Genomic DNA, 12,694 nt, shown 5'->3' with positions numbered 1-12,694 from the left:
AGATGGGAGCAGGGCACAAGGAGACCACCTACGTGAGAGGTCACTGGATGAAGATGGACACAAATGATGGTGGCAGGCAGTTGGTGCTCCGTGCTGCAAAAGATGGTGGAAAAAGTCTGCCTTGTCCCAGCCACTGTGACTTGGGGAAATTTCCTTCCTGACCCTACAGGTAGCGATTGCCTTTACACCAAGGACAAGAGCAGAGGCGTCGAGTCTATGGGGCCTCCCAGGGGTGGCCCATGCACGTGGTCATCACAGTGGCCTCCCGATGTCCTGGATCATCTGAATCATCACCATGAGGAGAACTGGGAGAATCAGGATCAAGCCAGACCATTCCTGACCATTCATTGTCCTCTGTATACAGAGCAGCCAACACTTTAACAGGGTCTGTTTGGGTGGGCCATAGTAAATGAACCCTACACAGGTGGGAAATGGACGTGGTCTGAGACAGCGGTTTTGATCCTAAGAACCTATTTTGGCTTTCTAGCTGTGTACATTGCATTTGCTACGTCATGTTATCTTTTATAACGGTTTCTTTTTCTCTACCTAGTATATTGTTCTTATGTATCATCTCCTCTTCTGTTTTCTCCACTACTGCTCACATGCAACTTCCTAACAGCCAGCACAAGCCTACTTTCCTCATGTCTCTCTTCCACTTACAAGAACCTTTCAATTTTTCAGATTCATCCCAGATTTGGTGGCTGCCTGGCCCGAGGGACAGTGCACCCCCACAGCAAAGAGTTTGCCTGTTGTGGTGTTCGGGTTTGTAGGAGTGTCCCTGGTCTTAGTGCTAAATCTTGAGCCTCATCCACGGTGAAGGTAACCTAATTTGCTCATAATGAGCTTTGAGAGAATCTACTAATTATCTCAGGTGCCTAAATACTGTCGCAGTGGGTAGGTAAGTCCTTACTGTTGTTTTAATACAAGTCTAAAATGTCTCTGTTCAGCCACCATAGGAGGGTCATGAGCCACCTTGGTCAGTTCCAGGGAGGTCCCTTTACACACTGCGAGCTGCCCAAATCGCATCACATAACAGCAGCAAGACAGCAAAAGCTTATCCATAATTCCCACCACAGACTGCAGGTCGCTGTTCTTCTCCCTCCCTCACATGCAGGGCCGAGTGAAGTAAATACTCTCAAAGTCTCTCTGCCAGATTGAGCATGATGGAAAACCCAGGAAAGGGTGAGATAGCCAGCAGCTCCGTCGTTAGCTGACAATTCCGCGCCACAGGAGGCTGGGATTCAATTCCTTCTTTCGCTGAGAAGTCTTGAACATAGAACTGCCTGTGTTGGAAGGGACCTTTCAGATCATCGAGTCCAACCATCAACCTAACTCTGACAAAAACCATCACTAAAGCATATCTCTAGGCACTGTGTCTACCCGTCTTTTAATTACCTCCAGGGACGGTGCCTCAACCGCTTCCCTGGGCAACCTGGCGGGCAGCTGGGGATGAGCTTTTCCCCTCCCACCTCCGCAAACACCCTTTTATGTCCTTTTGCATCACCTCTCGGAGACAGCAGCTCCATGACAACATGCCGCAAAGCTGTCCTTCTTTGCCCCGGAGGTGCTAAGGCCATGAAAAGGATGCGTGCAACTCGTGCACCCATCCCAGTATTCAGCCACAAGAAACCCCCAATGTCGTGACAGATCTTTTGAACAACTATTTATTGTGAAACTAATCCAGATATGTAACGAATTTTTTTCTATGGATTCTCCAATTCATTGCTACCTTAACACTGTAAGAAACAATTCCTTGTGTAGTTTTGAGTATGCTCTCAGCAAGGAAATGAAGCTTTGTTAGGTATTCCATTATAAAAAGATTTTTCCATGGGAAACAGATGCAAGCTACCAAATCACACCCAGGAAAATTTATTTTGAAATAGGGTTTTCCATGAACTAGCAGGCTACAAACCTGATTTATTGTGTGGCCCTAGCCCTCCAATGTGTAGTATGTATACAGAGCTACCTGAAAGACGCAGAGTTTTTCATATCCACAGAACGCCCTTTTTTTTGAGTGGGGTATAAGGCAGGCCAAAGTTGTGAGATTCTTAGTCCTTTTATATTTACTTTTTATATTTCTGTATTGCTGTTTTTTTTTCCCTTTCCCATTTTCTTTGTTTCCTCTTCATGTATGATAAAATTAATCCTTTGGAAGACAGGGTGATCCATCTTCAGGTCCAGTTGTAACTTAGTTTTTGTTGCTGATGATCTCTTTACCCCGATTGTGTTTGCAGCTGAGAAACACGTACTAACTGCATGGTGAGTAATACTCCCTACACATCTTTCTAGGTAAGAACATTACCCAGAAGAACGACATTATCGATTTCATGTATTTATAGGTATTGTTATAAAGGTTCGCAGATCTCAACACCACAGAGCTGGAAACCACTTCCAAAAGTAGAACCTGAGTGAAAAATACATTGACAGTACACAATTTAAAATAGACACCTGGGATGAGGAGCACACAGTTTTAGAAAATGTATTTATGGTGAAGTGAAATATTAATATTTAAGCCTACTATGGTGTATCTTCTTGAATACTTCAGTACATATAAAACCGGGGCAGTTTTTAGAGGCAATATCCCTGTGTCATTGTTGCATTCATTTATAACCAACAACTTCATGTTGCCACGTGCACAGTTTTCACCATGTTCCATAATAGAGCTTATCCAATACCTTGTGGATATGATGCAAGAAAGCATGTGAAAACTCTTAAGTCCCAAGTGTACAGGATGCTATGTTCTACCCATGCAAAAATCTCCCCCACTTACAAGAGGGACGATAAGGTCTATCTTCTTGGTTATCCTCACCAGAACTCAGAAACTTCCTTCACCCTAAATCTGAATCAGATGAAAGAAAACAGAAAATTGCTGGGTGATGGATTTTTATCAGTGCCAGTCTTTCCTTGAAAAAATACAAGAATGCCTTTTCTGGGTTTCATTCTTTTTGGCTGCAGTTCCTTTAGGATGTACTTCCATTTGTATCTGAAAGTAATTTGATGCTCATCATCTGATTACTCTTAAAAAAAAAAATAAAATCATTCCATCGTTAACTTTCCAGTAAGGTTGGTATTTGTGTATTTACCAAAAGAACTCAAGCACGTTGATGGTGTGAATCATTAACTCGTTGAAAAAAATCACAAATAAAGCCCAAAGACTCTTCTGTTGGTAAGTGGCCAAGGTAGTACGGGACAAGCAAAGTTACTGATGGAAAGGGACACTGGCAAACAGGGTCCTAGGTTTTCAACCCAGTTCTGCTGATGGATTTTTACTTGCTTTACTTCTCCGTGCCTGGATCCCCCTCACCCTTTATGTAGATAGATTAGATTTTAGTTTCTTAGATTTTTTTATTTTAATATACAGCTTCCTTGCTGTATATCATGCACAGCAGATCACAAGGAGCCTCTGCTCTCCACAGGGCCTTTTATAATATAACAGTATCCTCACTCTAAATTTCCAGGATAATATTAAATCTGTACTAAATATGAATCCAGTATTTGATGCTGGCTTGAATTCAATTGATTTGATAAGTAAAGACAGAGTGTAGAAAAACATATGCAGATTCAGGAACACAGACTTACTGTTTCTAGGAAAACATTTACAGAAACACATGGGAGTACCAAAACTCTGGTTCTACTGCATGCATTCAAACACCATCACTGTGATGGAGGGGGAAAATCGTAGGGGTGTGTGTGCGTGTACCAAAGCTGCCAGCCAGGCAGCCCACCACCAGTGCGGTCCCAGTGCCCACCAGAGCTTGGCCAGGCACGGTGCAAGAGCTCAGACCTGCGTGACAGCCCACGACCTCTCTCCTATGTCTCTTGGGAACGAAGGCGGAGAAAAATGGCAGGGCAAAACCAAACAAGTCAGGTGCTTGAGCAGAGTAGGATGAGGTGAGGATGGAGCTTTGGCTAGAATCACAAGTTTACAGACCACTAGAGTCCACCCAAAACCTTAACTCATCTTAGTATGGTTTTAGGTTTGAATATATTTCCCTGCTATATAAACCCTGGCTCTATACAAAGTTTTAAAAAGAAAATAATAAAGCCAGTGAGTAAGATTTCGAGGCCAGATTAGGTAAGCAGAAAGCCCTCAACATTTTTATAGAGCCTTCCTTTACAAAAGAAAAGGCATATTTCTGAAAAAATGGTCATCCAGACTGCACAAAGAAACTTAAGACCCTGTCACGTTTTAGCTTTTGCCAGCCTGGGCCTCTCTGCTTCCATGAAGTCTCTTTCAAACTGAGCTGCCATTTGCTCTTTCAGATTTCTGTTTTTTCCTTTTGTCCTGTTCAACTGAAATTCTCAAGTGGTTTCACAGTGACGAAACAGTTCTACTCAGCCAAAATGGAGGAAAGCCAAAATACCCAGATAAAGAGATTTTCAGATGAGCTGGGGGAAATTCGTTATGCTGAAGGTACACCGTTATTTACAGTAGCATTTGGTAAAGTGGAACAGGCAGTAGGTGATTATTAATCATAGAAACATTAGCACTTCGGCTCTTCCATGCAACCTTTCCTCCTCTGCTTTAGTACATTGTTTCTCTACAGTCACGCTTGCTCTCGGCTACAAGTCTTAGACTTACAGGGTATTTACCATCTCAGCACCGGCAGCGATGGAGATGTTTCCTCTGCAGAGCTAAAGCTGAGGATGCTGCTGTTGTACAAAAGCAGGCAATAGCGTTATTTTAACCCAGAGCACTGAGAATGCTACAACCCACAGAGCAGAAGTTTGCTATGCAGGGTACAGCTCTGGTTTATTTAACCCAGAAAATGCTCCTGTCTGGCTTATTTGGTAAAAACCCCGTCAGTCATCTCTAAGCATCAGAGAGGGCACCAGCTGCCCCTGTGGCGATGAGCTCAGGCCTTAATGACTTTTACCAAGCAACAATTGTAAAAATCCAGCCACCTGTATACCAGCTACTTTGGGACAGTGAAATACTTGTGCTACATCAACTATACTATACTTTTTAGGCTACTTACAGTACTTCTCTAGAAATCAAATTTATTAGACCTAAACTGTAATTGCTGTTCTGGCATTGAAAGTCTATTGTCCTTTCATGCTCAGTGCTCAGAGGCTGATTTGTCCCTACCAAGCTTGAGTTTCAGTAGAGGAAGAGAGGAACTAGTAGACAGCAAGAGAGAATAATGTCCTAAGAGTAGATGTGCTGCAGCCTTCCTCCCCTGCCTCCATAAACCAGCTATTTTAAATAGACATTTGAACGCTAGGTAGTGTAAATATGAGCTTTGCTACAGGTGATAGAGGAATGGGTAATTTTCCACAAAGGATCTCCCTTCACTGGTATTATTTCTAAACTGGAGTTCAGGCTTTGCAGTCTGCACACAGATCGGGTTACTTGATGACCAAGGGGTTCCTCATGAAATCCAGAGTGGGCTCCACGCATCTGTTTATCCCTGAAATCTGAAAAATGTCTAACTTCAATAAACCACAACATCCTATGCATTCCCCAGTCACTTTGCCTGAAAAGAAGAATTAGATCCCTAGCGGCAGTGACAAAAAATCACAGAAGCAACATAGCAAAGCAGCATCAGGTGAGATGGTCCACAAAGTAAAAGAAAGCCTATGGGTGCCGAGCTGCTGCATAACGCAGGGGCTGGAACCTGACCTTGTGGATTGAGACTTTCTCAAATTGCAGCAGCGTTATCTCGCTCAAGACACAGAATTCATTCCCCACCGCCAAAAAAATAGAGGGGGAGGTTTGGTTGGGTTTTTTTGCTTGTTTTTCAAATGACACTTCTGGACGACGGTTGTGTCTGGTCTCTCCCTTGTAAGAGAGCAGTGATAAGTAGTGATGAGAAGAGCTGTAAGAAAACCAGCTCCCCATCCCTCCCCCCTGCATCCCGGCTTCCTGTCGCGCATCGATACCCCTGTGCGCATTTCAGAAGCAGGCAAAAAACGATATCCAATTTGTCCGATAAGTGTTTTCTCCTCTAGAGCCCGATGTAATTGAATATTGGATGCCTAAGCAATTCCACTATCTAATTTCCATACAATTTGTTCTTAAAAAAAAAAAAAAAAAAAAAAGGATTCAATTCTGCTGTTATGCAATGCCCTGTTCGAGTTAGGTTAATTAAGCCAGCACCATTAGTTGCGCAGGAAGGAGCTTTTTTTCTGCCTGGAATAAGCAGGACTGGGAGATTTGGGCCTTATATCTTCTTGGGATGATCAGTTAGAAATGTAAAATCCCAAAGGCAGTTTGCACTTGTCGACTATGATTGAATTCAGCTTGACAGCTGGCCAGCCTAATGGTAAATGTGCTAATCACGATAAAAGCAGGGCAATTAATCAGAGCCCGGCAAGGACACGGTGTTAACAGTGCTGAAAGCAAGCAAAGGAAACCTTACCGCATTACAATACATACTTTTCTTCCCCAGGGAGCTTTTGTGTTACCTATTATGGAAATATTTACTTCGGTAACACTAGGGGGGAAATGGTGCAGTGACGCTGCTAATGGTTATAGCCTTGGTCTTTTACAAGGTAAGCAAGCGGCTATCTATACAGAGGGACGGTGTGAAAGCATTTCCTACCTCTTCTGTGAGGAGTCTCATAAGAAAACTTAAAGCAGAAAAGAATACACAGTATAATTCAGAAACTGACCTACTGCAGCAAGGAAAGACCTTTTCCTATTAAAGTCAGAGGGAAATGCTTACGGCCAGCTGTAATAATCCACAGAGTTAAAAGGATTGCTGTTAAAGCACAAGAGCTTCCAGCTAATACTTCAGGTAAAAAGCTACACCTTAACCACGGCTACTTACCAGATTTTCGTTTTCGTTTTGGGGTAGAAATACACTGTTTACTTAAAGGAAGAAAAATCTTCTTGAAACGAAGGCCTGGGAAGCCTCGGTTCAATATCCACCTCCTGGGCAAGTCACTGATACACTCGGAGAAATACCTGGATGGAAACGCAACACGTGCTGCAGCCCGTCCTGCCCACCCCAGAGACAAGCCCTGGTTCGGCCCCTCCGCAGACAGGCAGGACCCTCTCCCTGACTCACCACGGCTGGCAGGAGGCCACCGTAGCATCACCAGACCAGCCGGTGAAGAGCTGAATGAGGAAGAGGAGCAGCAGAGACTCCTAGAAAAGGGTTTGCACCTGGGCTTTTAGCAGCTGGCTCCACTCAGGTGGCACAGCCCTAGGTAGGAGAGGGGGGGTGCTTTGAAAACTGAACACCCTGCCTGTGTTCAGTCGTGCTAGCTCTGGATTTTGCTGCCTGTGGGTATAAGGACGTTGACTTGCTTGTTTGTTGTTTTTCTGCACAGAAAGTACACGGGCCTGAGACAGAGCAAATTTAGAGCAGTGTTTCATGTTTCACCCAGACTCACTGGACCTTGGGCTGATGCAAAGTCATTTGCCAAGCTATAGGAAGATTCTCATGTTAAGATATCACTGATAGGGATTCAAAGCCTCTAAGGTCCAAAGGAATCATTTTCACAAGCCAGATGGGTATCCTGCAAAGCCCAGACTGCAAAATGCAGGTCTGTGTGTGGGGACCTTGAACAAAACCTCCTCTCTCTTTTATCAACAAGCAACTGAGCTTGGACCTCCTAAAGAAAAAAACCACATAAATCCCATTAAGACCATCCAGCGTGGTAAAGCATGGGACCCTGCACTAGCTGATGACAGAAATAACAGATGACAGCTATAGAGTGGAGGTCTCTGGCCTCCGAAACAAAACACCATCATTTTCACAGCAGCAGAAGAGACCCCAGCTATCAGGGAGCCACGTTTCTCACTCACTGAAGAGAGGGATTGCACTTAGCCGTATATAAACTCAGAAGATGACAGCTCGCAGACAAATTACATGAGGTAATAAAAAAAGTAATAGGGAACTGCCTGCCGGATTGTCATGAACAAGAGCTGTGAGAAAATGTTCACCCTGCTGGGCATTTCCAGGAGCATCAACATTCAGCTGCTCTCCCGCCGTAAAACTATCCAGGAACCCCAGCTGTCACCAAGTGACAGTGAACAGGCTCGGCCACAGCAAGGGGACATGCACAGAAGACGCGTTCCTTCTGACAGGTACAATGCCAAATACCCACACTTTGCATGGCTAGCAACCGCAAAATGAAAAAATGAATAAAGAGAGCGGGGATGCAGATGGAGAGGGAGCAGCGTGTACGTGCGCACACAGAGACACTGAGGGGAGTGTTCCCGGTTTGCTCTCACGCGTGAAAAGCTCAGGCAACCTGTACTGGTTCCAGGCAAGCCCTAACGATGTAGTAACAGCACCGGAGAGAGCAAACCCTTACCCGTCAGCATCACCGCTTCAGCAGCGCGCGGCTTGCTTTGCTCCCTACTGGAACACGGATTCAGAGAGTTCATTTTTTCGGGGGTGGGTTTTGCAGGCAATGCGTTTTAGCAGTTCAGAATGCATTAGGAGAAGCAGAAAGGCGGAGGATTTCCTTCTCTTCTCCCGAGGCCGCAACCCCTCCTGGGCAAGGCTGCCGGTCCCGTTCCCGCAGGGGGAGCCCTTGCTCAAGCCAGCGGCAGCGGCGGGAGCCGGGAGACGGGCTGCTGCCGCCGGGCTTCAGCTGCTCGTTCTCCCGGGCTTATCACATTGTGACATTTTTGGGTTGGTTTTGGGTTTGGTTTTGTTTTGTTTTGCTTTATCATTTACTTTTTATTAAACGAGCCGGTTTTATCAGCAAAATTCCAGGAGAAGCCAGGATGGTGGCGAAGTGTGGAGCAGGACCAGCAGCTCGCTGCTGGCCTAAACGTGACTAAACAAGTCATGGAGGGACTTGAAAATATATTAAAAGTATGCAAGCAAAGTTGTCAAGTAACCATGGTGGGTTTTTTTTTTTGTTTTTCTTTTTGTTTGTTTGGTTTTTATCTGAAAAAAGATCCCATTCTGCAGGAACACGTAAAACCTGATGGCATTTTGATCCCATCTCCTACCGTTGCTTGTGATCACTGGTTGACCTTTCTGTAAGATGCATTTATGCATCACTCTGTGCTCGCACAGGTGAGGTGGGCGTTACAGTCCGCCATCCGTACACGAGGAACGGTGAGTGATTGAGCACGGCAAGCCACGTCTCCTGGAAAGAGCCAACACAAATCTGCAAATGCCATTTTCCCCTGAAACGCTGCAGGTTTCAAATTTTGTTTTATCCCGAACTAGGAGAAAACAATTTTAAAAGTGTTTGCAGAGCAGTGCTATACATCCAAATGAATCATGCTAAACCCAGTAAAATGATACATGTTGATGAACTCCAAATGTTTTATTTGGAAGTCGCTATCGTTGCATTGAATTGTTTTTAAGTGTTCTTGTTCGAACAGTGAAGGGAGACATTTTTGGAGGGAGGCTGGTCAGGTTGGTCAGGAGGCAGGTCAGACTTGGAAGGACGGGAATGTAACCCAGGTTTTATCCAACCCAAAATGAAAAGCCCAGCATTTTAAAAAAAAAAGTTTTAAAATTGTTTTGAAAATATTTTTGTTCTGTGTCAGTGAAACCGATCTCATTTCACAATTCACAGGGAATTAAATAGTTTCATCTAAAAAAAATCTTTTTGCAAGAACAAAACCAGTTATATTTTTGATCCTGAAGCACCACATTTCTTGGCTGCCAGTGCAGCAGAGAACTAGATTATAATACTGAGACAGATGTTATCAATAATAGCAGGCCAAGAAATAACTACATGTCTCAGTATGAGAGAGTCCTCTGTATTTTGAATCTGGTCAGGCTATGAGGAAACACAACAGCATTCCAGGAAAAGCAAGGGCTGTGACATTAACTAATATCACTGCTCAGAAAATACGATGAAGAAAAAATGCATGTACTGAATATACTGCTTTCACACTGGGTGAGCAATGAAGCTCGAGCCCCACAATTGTGAAACTTTGCGTGATACTACAAAGATATTCAGTTATTTATGATACAGTTTGGAACTGTTCTTCATCAGTTTGGAACTGAACCTCCCAGGTTCTCACTTGAACCTTGTCTTGAGTGAATCTGACAAAACCCACGTGCTCCTTTTCTTCAAGAAACGAAGAATTCAAACGAAGCACTGCATGCCAACACACCTGCAGCGGAGGAAAGGTTGTTCAGACTGCAGGGATCCGCTCAAGGACCACTGTCTCCAGAGAGCAGGTCTTTGGAAGAGGCCTCCCTTGCTCTCAGAGGTGTCGGCAGAAGACAGGCAGCAGAAGTCTCCCAGACCAAGTTTGCAAGACAAAAGAAATAGAAACGGTAGAGTCTAATTTTCAAAATTGACATGAAAACTTAGGAGCCATGCAACCAGAATACTTCTTGTATCTATTTGCTATTTGGCACTCGTATAATTTGGTATTTCAAATGTAAAGTATCTTGTCATGGGTGACATGATTTTTCCTACTGAAGTGAACTTCCCAGTATGAGAATGGAATGTTAAAGGAACCATGGCTTTTACTCTAACACTGTTGTGACAATATGTGGCTTTATTTAGGGTAACTTCTACTGCTTAAGTAAAATAGAAATGTGATCACCTTGTTCATTAAGAGAATTTAATCTTATTAGAAAGAATGAAGAAGGAGGGATGGGAAACTGTGATTGTAGAATAAACCCATTAACACCTCCTTCTAACGAAATAAACCCAGATAATCTTTCTACAGGTTACGAGGATAGAAAAGGCACCCCTACCTTTTTATTTAAATAGGCAGCGTCGCTTAGCAACAAGAGCTGATACTGCCTTCAATGAGTGTCACAAACACCACGATTCAGCACAAACATTTATCATTTTCACATGAATCATTCACCTTGGGTAATGATCCAGGATGACTGTTTTACAGGAAAACATTTGTGCGCAACCCAAAAGTAAATTAATTTCATGCTGTCATCAGCCACCAAAATTTTACACACAAACCAGCCTTTACGTGCAAAGGATCTATCAACTGTTGTAGCTACCGGAAAAAAAAGACCCAAAACATTTGGAAGATAGCTTTCAGCATGAAATAGTCTGAAATCATGGAAAGCAAGGGTCTAGCTCCTCTTTTATAGATGCAGTTAAGCATTTATGGTAAAATCTTCTGAGTTTGGCCTTCTGAGAGAAAAATAAAATAAAAAAAAAAAGGATTTCTGATAGACCTTCAGGGCATCTGCTAGGTGGAGAGAAAAATACGCTGATTTTAAATCAAAACCAAGCAGGTAGGGTGTGAAAGCCACTGCAGAAGAAGGGAAGATGGTGGGGGGGATCCAAAGCAAAAATACCTAGGGAACAAACAAACAGACAGAACAAACAGACTATTTAACAGCAAATTATTTAGTGCCGAAAAACGGGCAGCAGAGCGAATTGTCATTGCCTTGTAGAACGTAACGCAGGAAAAGAAACCCAGGACAACACTCACGACACCTTGAAGCGTCCAGGGTTGCTCCAAGCAGATGTTGTGCAGCAAAGGCCCCCGCTGCAGAAACTCATCTGGGCAGCAGGTCTCCATCCCTCCCTGCTTCTGCTCACGCCTGGAATGGGAAGGGGAGGAAGAAGAGGACACTGAGCCCTCCTGGAGCCCCCACGCGGAGGTCCCTGTCTAGGGCCTGAGTTAGGACTCTCTCACCCTGGGCTCCGGAGATCAGGGCCAGAAGTCAGACAAGCCCTGCAAGGTCCTGCTTGATGCCCCACAGCACAGCAGGGCACGGCCGGGTGAGCTGTGCACCGTCCACCCAAATGTGACCACAAAGTGGAACCACCTTCACGTCTCTTCCCGTGACCCCCCCGGGCCCAAGCCAAGGTGCTGTTTCTTCAGCAGCTAAATGGGAGCAGCAAAAGCAGAGCTGGGCTGGATCCTTGCAGCTGTTTTAGGCATTAGGGTGTCCTCAGCGATTCCGAGACTGTGACTCAACTTCCCTTCCCCTTCAGCCAGGGATGGAACCAGTGCTGCGGGGTGAGACGACTTCTTCCCTCGAATCCCAGAGAGGGAACTAGAGACCTTCAGCAAAGCCTGGGCAGTAGGAGCTAAGATGTCTGATTTTTTTTCCTTTCTTTTTTTTTTTAAAACATCAGAAACATTTCGGTTTTGAAAAGGAAGACCAAACGGTCCTTTCTCCAAGAATAAATATTTGCCTAAAAATTGCGGCAGCCAGCATTACTGAATGATCATACCCTCACATGACAGTCATTTCTGTACTTGCCTGCACAGTCAATCATTTGTGGTGTATTTTTGTGTGCTTGTGGCCCAGTGAACAGCCTGTCTGACCTTCACCACAAACATCTTCCCTATAACTTTTGGAAGCATGTTTTCCTAAGTAAGGAGAGCTCAAGGCATTTGGGATGCCTGATGGCATCTGCCCGGCCTCCCTCTGCGGATGCAAAAGGGCACAAGTCTTCCTCGGGGACCATCTCATCCCTGCCAGCCCTCTGTGGATGTCTCAGATAACTTTGTCCATCTCTAATGGCATCCAATACCTGTGTTTTGACAACTAAATTGAGGCTTTTGGTCTAACGCTTTTCCTGAATCTCTGGCTCTAATAAGGAATAAATGTAGGCCTGCAAATGTGCCAGGAATTCACAAATGTGTGGATTCCTTCGCAGTGACTGGTCTCCCTGCAAATTGCTGCTCTATACCGCCGTGATTTTCCCCAATATGAGTCTACGTTTATATTAAGCTGTAAGGGTATTACAGGAAGAATATCTTATTAAAAATTTTTTTTAAAAGGCAGGCTGAGATTACGCAGCAAGGAGTAGCTACTGATGACCCTAGAGA

Source organism: Rissa tridactyla, chromosome 2 (assembly GCF_028500815.1).
Source record: "Rissa tridactyla isolate bRisTri1 chromosome 2, bRisTri1.patW.cur.20221130, whole genome shotgun sequence".
NCBI classification, from domain to species: domain Eukaryota; kingdom Metazoa; phylum Chordata; class Aves; order Charadriiformes; family Laridae; genus Rissa; species Rissa tridactyla.
The sequence above is the reverse complement of the archived record's forward strand: the minus strand, read 5'-3'. Positions refer to the sequence as shown.